We start from the raw sequence: 12,500 nt of genomic DNA on the forward strand, positions 1-12,500 counted from the left end.
ACAAATCCCTTCTTATCTAATGTAGATACACTAAGCATATTGCAAACTGCTTGGGGAATATACAAGACATCACTTACAGGAATTTCTTTAACTTCATTAGACACTTTGCATTTTAAGAATCCAATACCTTTTGCTTGGATCTTAGCAGTCCCTGCGTTTGCAGTTTTAAGAATACCTTCCTCTGGACACATTTCCTGAAAGAAATTCTTACAATTGGTTAAATGGCATGTGCTCCCTGAATCCAAAATCCAAGTACTTTCATTTGAATTATTATTTACCATAGTCAAAGATTTTTCTGCCATTAGAAAGCCCTTGTGTTTATCTTTGTCCTTCATACATTTCCTGGTTTGAAAATTCTTTAGTTCCATTGGCTTAGGTGAGCTAGAGGGAGTGTTTTGTGTTTCCTTACACCATTTAGATACATGTCCCTCCTTTCCACATGAGTAGCAAATCAGCTTGCCCTTGGGTGGAGTTTTCCCATAGCTCCGCCTTCCTCTGTTCTTTGCCAAGAAATTTGTTTCATTTCTCTCTGACTGACTTTGAGAACACATCTCCTCAGAATCATTTATTATGCATTCCTGCCTTAGTTTTGATGTTGCCTGTTCAAAAGATTGCCCTTCAATGGCCTCATTTACAGACCTAAAAACATCAAACTTCTTTGATAGTGAGGTAAAAAGAAATGCTCTTTTCAATGCATCACACATGGGAATTCCAGAAAGTTCTAGCTTTTGAAATGAAGACATAAGATGCATAATGTGATCATTACATTTACTTTTATCCCTTAATTTGGTTTCATTCAACTCTGCCAGCCAAATTGGTTGCTGCTTTGCATATGTAGTTGCATACATAGTTCTCAGTTTATATAAAATGTCCTTTGGTGTATCGTTTCCCTCCACTAATATGGCTTGTTTCTCTGAGAGAGCTTCCAAAAGCATGCACTTCACATAATAGTTTGCATTGTCCCATTCAGCCATATTTTCAGCTGTTCTGTCTTGGTCTAAGCATATATGTAATCCTTTTGCTCGAAGGAGACATATAAATCTTAGTTCCCACTGCCGATAATTAAACTCAGTTAATTTAGGCACCTTGAGAGAATAGAACAATGGTGAATTTCTTCCCTCAGCCATTTTCTTAGCCTTCTGTCTGCTGTGTGGGGGGAGAGAGAGACAGACTGAATCTTTCCTTTAAAACTTAAGAGAAAAATGTGGCCTTTTTTTCTGCCTGGTAATATTTCTCTTCTTTTTCAATTCCTGGACTCTGGGCCCATAACCCTTTTGTTGGATTATTTGTAGTAAATAATTAGCAGATTTTAGTACACACAGCTTCAGCTTTAGAAATGTTAATTTCTTTCTTCATCTCTCTCTCATTCACCCCTGAATAATTCACTGCTGAGTCACTTTAAAGTTGAAGTAACAAAACATCTGTTTACTCACAGTTTGTAGTTAGATTATAATCAGACAGGCTTATATATACATATTACTATACATTTGTATTATCAGCTCCTTCCATGTGCTTAGATGGTAATGGATGCTCACACCACCATAGATCCTCTCAGGTTAGGAGAGAACATGAGCTCCATGTGCTCCATGTGCTGCATGTGCTGCATCTAACCCCCACAGGAAGTTGCATAGCTGTGTGACCTCTCTAAGTAATTCACATCAGAGGTCACAGAGTAATCACAGAGAAAATAATAGGTGACAGGCAATGCATGTAAAATACAATTACATTCCAACAGTAACCACTAGGTGTGCAAGTTCAGACATGCTCAAAGATTTTTCTGGGCTCTAGGGAGCAGGTCAGAACTGCCGTCTTCTAGTGATGATGTCACCCTATGTGTGGCTACCTTATTTTGCTTACACACAAAGTCCAATGCAGTGTTTTTCAACAGGTGTGCCACAGCTGCTCCCTAGGTGAGATGTGGGCAGGAGCAGACTGACTTCTGGCAACTGAAGACCCAGAGCAGCAGGAGGCCCACTGCCACATTTCTCCCTGTTTCTTTGACTCTCCTCCTACACTGTACCACATCCCCCTCCCCCAATGTCTTGAAGGAAGTTCCCCGGCAGCAGCAGTAATTCACAGCCGCTGCATGCAGCCTGATTTAAGTCTCTTCTGCCCTGGTCCACCCCCGCATAAAAGGAAGTTGCATCAGAAGGGGGTAGGTCACGGCAGAAGAGAGGCTCCAAGCAGCAGCGGTGAATTCCTGCCGCTGCCAGCCTGGGGGGGCGCCAACTGATAGTCTGCAGGGGGTCACCAGAGACCCTTGGCACGGCCCTGATTGTAGAGACATACAACACTGATAATGGGGGGGGGGGGGGGACATAACATTGGTACAGGTTATGTCATTGAGGTGGACATGAGGACAGAGAGTACTGTTTGTGTGCAGTATTGTTGGGAAGTGAGAAAGTTTTTCCTTCTAATACATTGATTCTTTTAATTAATGTGGGTGTGCCATACTGATTACCCTTGAATGCAGACTACAGTTAGTGCTTACATTGCTGAGGGAGCTCTTATATGTGTAGCTACAGGAGGGGGACCTGATAGGCCAGGACCGGGGGGGGGGGGGGGGGGGGAAACAAACAGTTACCTTTGTAATCTGTCTCTTATATGACTCCAGGCTCTTATCGAGACAGTCCTGGGAGGCAGGTGGTGGTGGTGCATAAATAGTACCTGCCGGTGCCTTAGGCACAGTTCAATCAGGCACGGATTTTCTGCAAGCTGAAATTAGGCTCCCAGCACACAGACATATATCTCAGTGAATAGCCGTTGGAAAACGTGCATCACCTTATATGGACGCCCATGCGTGATGGACGTCCTCACACACACAGTTCCATATATGGACGGGCCAGCATGTGGATGACCGTCACACATGGACGTCCATGACGTAAATGGACCATCGTCATGCGTGCGGAGTCTTATCTGGAAGAGTACATGTTCACACCTGCGGAACCTTCCTTACATTGATCATTACCAAGTGTGCGAACCTCTTCACATATACAAAACTAGCCGTTAAGCCCATTAAAACGGGCGAGATTTATGTTTTGCAAAATGTAATAATTCTCACCTCCATCCATCCATGTCTAGCAAACCTCCCCTCTCCCCTGACCTCCCCTCCCCCGATCCATGTCCAGCAACCCTGATCTCTCCCCTGGCCTCCCCCCGTCCACCAACCATGCTCTCTCTCCTGGCCTCCCCCCATATCCAGCAACCCTCTTCTTTCCCTTGGCCCCCCCCCCCCCCCCCCGTCCACCAACCCTGCTCTCTCCCATGCCCTCCCCCCATGTCCAGCAACCCTCCTCTCTCCCCTGCCCTCACCCCATGTACAGCAACCCTCCCCTCTCCCCTGCCCTCCCCTCCCCTCCATCGATCCATGTCCAGCAACCCTGCTCTCTCCCCTGCCCTCCCCCCCATATCCAGCAGCCCTCCTGTCTCCCCTGGCCTCACCCTGTCCACCGACCCTCCTCTCTCCCCTGCCCTCCCCCCATGTCCAGCAACCCTCCTCGCCTCCCTGCTCTCTCCCCATGTCCAGCAACTCTCCTCTCTCCCCCCTGCCCTCCCCCCCATGTCCAGCTACCCTCCTCGCTGTCGCTCCTGCCCCCCTCCGTATCGGGCCCCCTGCACTGACATGAGAGCGCCTCTCACCTCCATGTGAAAGTGCTGCTGCCTGCAGCGCTTCCACACGGAGGTGAGAGGCGCTGTCATGTCAGTGCAGGGGGCCTGATACGGAGGGGGGCAGGAGCGGCGGTGGTGGCAACGTCAGGATGGGGGGTGGAGGTTGGTGCCCCGGCAATGTTGCTTCATCTCCAGGCTCCAGCGGCAGCGTCCGTTTCCCTCTCTCTTCCGCCCTCTGACGTCATCACGTCTTGACGCGAGGGTGGGACAGAGAGGGAAGTCTCTACTGTGCATTTGTGGGTGAGTCGGTCACTTGTCATTTATATGTTTGATAAAATATGTCTGTTCCTTATATTTCCCATAGCTCCATGTTCCGCAAGTAGAGTGCATGTATTTGCGGGCATCCAGGTACAAGAAATATAACAAAAATTCATAGTAATAACGTTTCTCACATAACTGCCGAAGGGCGTCCCTCTTACAGGCCCACCGTCCTTCAGCAGGCCTAGTAAGATGGATGTCCGTCAGCAATTCGGCAAGAAACACGCCCTTCTTACTGTACTTTGCACTTATGAATGTTCCTTATTCCTGTACCTGGATGTCTGCAACTACATGTGGAACAACCAGGTACATCAGAGAACTCCAAAGGACGTCTTTCTCGTATAACCCCGGAAGGACGTTGATATGACAAATTGGGCAAGTACAGTGAATGTTTTAGGGACTTCCTTTCACGGTTCTGGAAGATGGGCGTCCTTTTTACTATACTTTGGGCATCCCTGATTTGGGTGTTTCACACTGCGATAATGGAACATCTAAGGACGTCTATACTATTTTTCAATTATACCTACCTGATTTTGGACGACTTTGCGAGGACGCCCTAATTCATACTTGGACAGCCTTTTCAAAATGCTTCTCATTGTCAGATTGAACCCCATGGGTGGGAATGCTATAGGGAATGGTAGACATCTGTTTCCACGTTAATAGTGTTGCTCCTGGCCAGGGCAATCCTTATGGAACTAGCTGTCTCCTTTCCCTATGTTGATAGCATTCTGTGTCTATTTAGTTTCTGTCCTTGAGACAATTCCTACGAAATTTTAAATAGATTTTGTCCCAGCAGCTAGAGCTTCTTTGTATGAATATTGCGATAACTAGAACACTGGTAGTAAAGACCTTTCAGTCCAATGGCCAGTTTGGGGCTCTTTAAGTCTAATTTGGTAGTCCTAAAGATTTGGATAGAAGCCATGAACAAGAAAGAGTAAATCAGGCAAAGGCATTTGGTTATGTTTAAGTTGTGGTATTTAGTAGTGTAGAGACTGTGGTGTGTAGATTAGACTGTATTAATCAAGGAACCTCTAGCTTGCACTGTGTGCCCTATGTAGTCCATTCCTCCTGCAGCCCTGACTGATAGATTTTCTTAGATCTGTCCTGTCAGTCAGCCTGTGTGCCTTAATGCTTCTCTTATATAGAGGCAATAGAGAGGAGCTGTATGCTAGGTATCTATGTGATTCAGGATAGTGGCTCCTTATTGCTTATGCCCCTCAAGCTGCAGCAACAGTGCTGGGATTATTGATGGATGTCAGCTAATAAATATTTATTTTGGGTAAAGTATTTTGCTGGCTTTAGCTCACTAGTGTGTTTGGTAGTGGTTAAGTGTACAAGAACATTTGTTAGAGAACTGTAATAATGCAGGCTGGAGTGAAAGATGTTGTTTCGATGGTTTAAAATTATGCTTCCCTACTGAGATAGAAAGGAAATTTGTTATTGTATGTGGTTATGTGCAGTTTCCTATTACTGAGTCTTGCACTGTAATATGAGAACACTTTTTGTTAATTTTTATTATCTGTTGGAAGATTAAGCCAATGTGTAGGAGCAGTTGAATGTTTAAAGATAATGTCGAAATAAGCTTGTAAGCAGTTTTGATATGCATGGAGTGTAAGACACAGAGAATTTGTTTTTATATTTGTTCAATGTGTCATTAAATTAAGGAAGTAAAGCTTTTTTTCTCCTGTAACTGTCTGATACATATAAACAGTCTCCTGCTGTTAATATTTCTGTTTTCACTGGGTTAGCTTGCTCAAGATATGTATGTATTCATTCCTTAACTGCATTGTTTTTCTAGTATAAAAGGGTTTTGTGGTTTTTTTTTATTTTGTCAGCGCTTTTTTTTTCCAGTTCTGAAATTAACATAAGGCTGAATTGAGGAAATCTGTTTCCTTTCTCTTTAGACTGTAAGACTTACTTCCTGCTTTAATAACAGAAAAAGGCAAGAGTTCTTGGATTTTAGAAGAAAATGAAATGCATGTAGTACTCACATTTTTGTACCCCCACATTTTTATTTTTGGTGCTTCCATATTCTAAGATACCGAGTCCATCCTGCAATTAATTGTAATTTCCGTTCTGAGTTTTTTCCCTGGTTAAGTAAATATGATGCATTTTTTCACCCCCCCCCCCCCCCTGTGCTCAGCCCAATCAGCTGAGTGGCAGCATGTATCATTGTAGTATGACACTGGGTGGCTATTTGCTCTGATTATGTATATGTCATCAGTAAATTAACTCCCTGTTGGACTTAATAAGGCATGGAGGAGAGTGATAATGAATGGGAAGTGATGGATCCCTAATAAAGTCACTGTAGTGTGTTAGTGTATGTTTTGTGTGCCCTTCTGGTTGCACAGCATCTAGAGTTTAGTTAGCTTTCACACTGTTAGGTCACAGGCTCTGTTCTGAAACTCTGCATTGATTTTGCAGATATGTTGACACTGTGTGGGGATAAAGATACCTTCTGGTGCCTGCATGTCCTTTTTTAAGTGGGTAGAAACTTTCCCCTGCATCTGAGAAATCAGCTGGATGTGTTAATCAGCTCTTGTTCTGAGTTATTTCATAGGTTTGGAATCCTTCTAAAGGTCCACTCTGACAGAAGAACTAATTTCAAGATCAGCTTAATGTAGTAACTAACAGAAATATTTATAATGTTTATTTTGAGTATATAGGTCCTAAAGTAAATGAAATTGTGAAAGGATATCACAGACTCCTGAAGAGTTTAATTTGTCTTGTCTATAGGTAGTGCTGCTTGTATCATTTTCCTAAATATAGAACAGGAAAAGTTCTCTACGATGACGAATCACAGAAGGCAAAAGTAGAGACTAATAGACGATTCACCACTGGAGACGTGAGTCCAACAGTCTTTATTATATCAGAGATAACGACCCGACACAGGCTATGTTTCGACGCTAAAAAGCATCTGCATCAGGGGTCAATAAATACATCAAGTAATGAATGCAAAACGAAGAGTCCTACTTGTACATGTGTTGTCAACTCACTGATCACGTAGCACCAAACAGAATATGCTGGATACAAACTAAGACAGAAACACAGAGAGGTGAGAGTCAGAACTGAAAGCTGCCAAGCAGCCACTAAAAAGGAACACAGACACAAGACAAGGAAATGCAGACCAGAAACAAGACTAGGAACTAAGCAATAAAACCAAAGTTAACTACACACAAACAAACTAGAACCAGGCAAGAAACTCAGCCTAGAACTGGACTAGGCAAAAGTACACAGAGCACACCCACATACCAGGGACCTTAGACGATGCAAAGGCAAACATAGAAGTTTCCAGGTGGCTAATAAAGCCCATCAGCAGCTGAAGTTCAGATGCAGGAATCATAAGGCAGCTACGGGTGCTGTTCAGGCACAAACAAGAAAAGCAAGTCTGGCAGCCTGGAAGATCCGGACCAGATTGGGCTGAAGTCTGGAACATGTGACAGTTCATAGCAGCCACCGGTTCAGGCCACCAGAGGGCGAGGTGAGCACAGACAAGGAAACAGTCACCACCGTGACACAATCCTTCCAATATTACCAAGTGCGAGATTTAATCTTTAGAAAGGCTAGAGGGGATTTGAGTTTAAATGAGACGACTTTAGAAAGGCAATGGTGAGTGGGGGAGGAAGGGGGGGGGGATTTCCAGACTGTATAGAGCTCTTCTCTCGCATAAAAGACCAGTTATGTTCTATCTAATGAAGTGGGAGTGGGCTATGGGAGTGTCCTATGAATTTTCACAATGGGAGAAGATTTCTAAGTTATTGCTTAAGGTCTCCATTTCTAGTGCTTTAATGGAAAATGTGTACTAGATCTTATATAAATGGTATTATACTCCTCAGCGATTACATAAAATGTTTTCCTTTATGTCAGATTCGTGCTAGCGTAAATGTAGTCTTGAGGGTGATATGTACCACATTTGGTGGACTTGTCCCACGGCCCAGAAATATTGATCTAACATTTTCAGGTTGATTCATAGCCTCATCAAGCTTTTGTACCCTTTGACGATGGAACACTGTCTCCTAAATTTTAAGCTGATTGGAGTAAAACCACACATCCATCACTTGGTCACTTTTGTCTTTGTGGCTAGCAAAATGGTGCTGGCTGCATCTTGGAAGCAGAGCACACTACCAAGTCTTTCTGTGGTAGTTTAGAGATTGGACTATATACATCTGATGTCTAAATTGACAGCCATGCGAACTGGACATTTATTATCATATCATAAAGTGTGGGACAGTTATGTGAAGTGGTCTTCTTGTCCGGACTCCTCCCCCCTTCTCGCATGAGAATTGTAGGGAATATGGGTGGGGATTCTCTTTGGGGGAGGGAGGAGTTGTGGGTTTGGGAATGGGATTAAACGGAATAAGTATAGCTTACCGTCAGGAAGTCCACTATCCAGCTTATTTTCGAAAGAGAAAGACGCCCATATTTCGACCCAAATTGAGAGATGGGCGTCCGTTTCCCGTGGGCGCACAGATCGGTATAATCAAAACCCGATTTTTGGCGTCCTCAACTGCAGTCCGTCACGGAGATGAACAAAGATCACGGGGGCATGTCGGAGGCATGGCGAAGGCGGGACTGGGGCGTGGGTATCGGCCGAGGAGAGATGGGCGTCTTTAGCTGATAATCGAAACAAGAAGGGCATTTTTTACGAGAATTTGGTCCATTTTATTTGGACCCTTTTTTTTTTAGGTCCAAGTCACAAAAAAGTGGCCCAACTGAACAGATGACCACTGGAGGGAATCGGGGATGACCTCCCCTGACTCCCCCAGTGGTCACTAACCCCCTCCCACCAAAAAAAAACCCACTTTACAAACTTTTTTTCCCAGCCTGTATGCCAGCATCAAATACCGTACCCACCTCCATGACAGCAGAATGTGTTCTATCCTCTGACAGCCTTTCCCTGGTTCTGATGTGGGTCTTGGGTGAGTGTGACACCTTTTCTGTTAAGGGCACTGCAGAGTCACATCAGCAATGCATTGCGGTGGGTGTAGGGTATTGGGCTCCATGATCCCACTAGCTTGTGTGTCACGTCTGTGGTTGTGACCCCTCACAGCCTCTACCTGATTTCTGGGGATCAGCTTCTGAGCTGGCTTCTGCCTATCCTTTCTGTAGTAGTTCTGTCTTTGGGAAGATGTTTCAGTTTCCTATCTCTGGCCGCCGTCATCTGGGTTGGATCAATGGTGGCAGCCATCTTGGATGGCTTAAGAGTTGTAGCCATCTTGGATAGCTCAAGGGGTACAGCCATCTTGGATAGATCATATCATAGGAAGACATCTTGGAGCAGGGGCGTATCTGGAATCCGGCGGTAGGGGGGGCCAGAGCCAGAGAGGGGGGGCACATTTTTGCCTCCCTCCCCCCCCCCCCCGCCGCCGCCGCCGCCGCCTCTCTCCACCCCCTCCCCGCCGTCAACCCTCCCCCGCTGCTTACTTTTGCTGGCGCCGAGGTCCCGACCCGCAATCTCCGTTTTTCGTCTTCCTCCGTGGCCATGCTTCCAGGAAGTAACGCTGCAGTGCTGATTCGTTGACTCCAGTTCGACGTCTGACGTCAGACGCCGAACTGGATTCAACGAATCAGCACTGCAGCGTTACTTCCTGGAAGCATGGCCACGGAGGAAGACGAAAAACGGAGATTGCGGGTCGGACCTCGGCGCCAGCAAAAGTAAGCAGTGGGGGAGGGTTGACGGTGGGGAGGGGGGCCAGGGCGAAATCTGCGGGGGCCCAGGCCCCTGTGGCCCCACGCAGATACGCCCCTGTCTTGGAGTAACGAGGACAGGAAGGATGGGTTACCATATGGCTCCAGAAAAAGGAGGACGGATTGAGCCAGCCGGGTTTTACTTCCATTGCTTTAGCAATGGAAGTAAAACCCGGCTGGCTCAATCCGTCCTCCTTTTTCTGGAGCCATATGGTAACCCAAGGAAGGAAGCCTTTATTTGGTCCTTAGAGATCTCCTGTGTGAACAGCCTCCATAGTTACTCAGAGTTGCTGCAGCTGCACCTCAGGTGTGGATGGGCTTTATTAATCACCTAGAGACTGCAGTCAGTTGCCTTTGCATTGCGTCTAAGGTCCCTGGTTTGTTGGTGCTGTGCTGCACTTCTGCCTAGTCTGATTTCATGATTCTGGCTTTGACTCTGCTTGTCTACTGGACTATTCTTCTGCCTGCCGCCTGCCTAGACCCGGATTGTTATTGGACTTTTCTTCTGCCTGCTGCCTGCCTACACCCGGATTGTTATTGTACTTTCTTCTGCCTGCTGCCTGCCTAGACCTGGATTGTTACTGGACTATTCTTGCTGCCCGCCTAAGAGACCTTGCCTGGCTTTGCCGGTACGTTTGTTCTGCCTTGCTTCTGGTGTGGGGTGGTTTTGCCTGCTGCTGCTGCCCCTCAGCAGTGGCCCAAGGGCTCACTAACCTAGGTTCCAGCTTTGAATACGTGACATTGTGTTAAATGCTCACGATGTTGGTAGTTGGTAGGCTCTACTCCCATGGTGTTTTTCCCTCTGCTTACTGGGTCAGAGTGTGCCCTGTTTTGTTTTCGGTAGTCCATGAGGTAGTGGCCATTTGTGTAAGACACTTTTAGATCCCTTTCATGTGTTAGCCACGTTACAGCACTTAGTTCTTACATTGAATGTTGCTGAAAGAGGGCATTGTACACCATTCTGCCAGCTCGGACCTACTGCTAATCTCAGTACCAGGGAGACTCGTTGCCAGTGGGGCACAACCTCTGATCTGCAGTTAACTGTGAGTAAACGTGCTTATTCAAATAAAGGATTTTCCAGCGCGATTAGTCTTCAGGTGTGAACTGCTGTGCCAAGGTTATACAGCAGCAACAAGTCCTGACCCTGGAGCACTTTTAGTGGGTACTGCAGTGCACTTCAGGCAGGCAGACCCAGGCCCATCCTCCCCCCACCCGTAACACTTGTGATGGTAAATGGGAGGCCTCTAAAACCCACTGTACTCACATGTAGTTGCCCCCTTCATCCCTAAGAGCTATGGTAGTGCTGTACATTTGTCCCTCCCATGACCAAATGGCTTGGATTAGGACGTTTCTGAGCTGGGCATTTTTAGTTTCCATTATCACTAAAAAAAAAATGCCCATCACAGAAAGGACCAAATCCATGGCATTTGGTCCATCCAAACCGTATTTTTGAAACGAAAGATGGACACCCATCTTTTTCGAAAATACAGTCTGTCCCACCTCTTCACATACCTGTTTTCAGACATACACACCCTTGGAGATGGGCGTTTGCGTTCGATTATGCCCCTCTATGTCAGTATGCTAACCTGTCTGTAGCTGATGCTGTGTCTAAAGTGGACTGTTGTTTGTTGTGTCAGGTTGTATTTTTTTCAATAAAAGCTATTTACAAAAAAAGATAAAGGGGGTGGAACGACTTCCCTATGAGGAAAGGCTAAAGCGGCTAGGGCTCTTCAGCTTGGAGAAAAGGCGGCGGAGGGGAGATATGATAGAGGTCTATAAAATAATGAGTGGAGTTGAATGGGTAGATGTGAAGCATCTGTTTACGCTTTCCAAAAATTCTTGGACTAGGGGGCATGCGATGAAGCTACAATGTAGTAAATTTAAAACGAATCAGATAAAATGTTTCTTAATTCTATGTGTAATTAAACTCTGGAATTCGTTGCCAGAGAATGTGGTAAAGGCGGTAAGCTGAGCAGAGTTTAAAAAAGGTTTGGACGGCTTCCTTAAGGAAAAGTCCATAGACCATTATTAAATGGACTTGGAGAAAATGCACTATTTCTGGGATAAGCAGCATAAAATGTTTTGTACTTTTTTGGGATCTTGCCAGGTATTTGTGACCTGGATTGGCCACTGTTGGAAACAGGATGCTGGGCTTGATGGACCTTTGGCATTCCCAGTATGGCAATACTTACATACTTATGTACTTATCTCTGCTGAATATAACACATGCTAGGGTGTCTCTATAACCAGCCCCACCAAATTACATACTGATAATGATTTATAGCAAATTACTACTCTACCTATGAAAAATTATTCCATTATTTTACTTCCTCTGTGTACATCCGTATGCTGCACAAACTGACATGTTTGAAAAATATAGGTGAGGTTAAATTAAAATGCTACGAACAATAAAGAATGACAACATGGATGCAGCAGTACATGGTTCAACGAAGAACTGACAAAACTAAAAACACAAGTTAGGAGGATTGAACGAGCATGGAATAAAATAAAAGATGAATACACACTTAACGCATGGAAACAAATGCAAAGAAAATACAAATATGCAATAAGACATACCAAAAGGTCATACTACAAACCCAAAATAGGGCCAGACTACAAAGACACGCATAAACTTTTCTAACTCGTGAACAAACTACTAGATACCACACCGGTTACCACAACCAAAACAGATACCCCATCAGCAGACAACCTTGCTAAATACTTCAATGAGAAAATTATAAAACTACGAATCACGTTACCACTCAACGCATAAAACCTTATTTCCCTAGGGAAGTATTTTGACGTTTAACTCAGTCTTTAGTCCTTAGCCGCCTTGATTACTGTAATGGGATATATGCAGGGTGCAAAGACATGCTTCTGAAAAA

This window comes from Microcaecilia unicolor, chromosome 1 (genome assembly GCF_901765095.1).
Source record: "Microcaecilia unicolor chromosome 1, aMicUni1.1, whole genome shotgun sequence".
In the NCBI taxonomy this organism is placed as follows: Eukaryota; Metazoa; Chordata; class Amphibia; order Gymnophiona; family Siphonopidae; genus Microcaecilia; species Microcaecilia unicolor.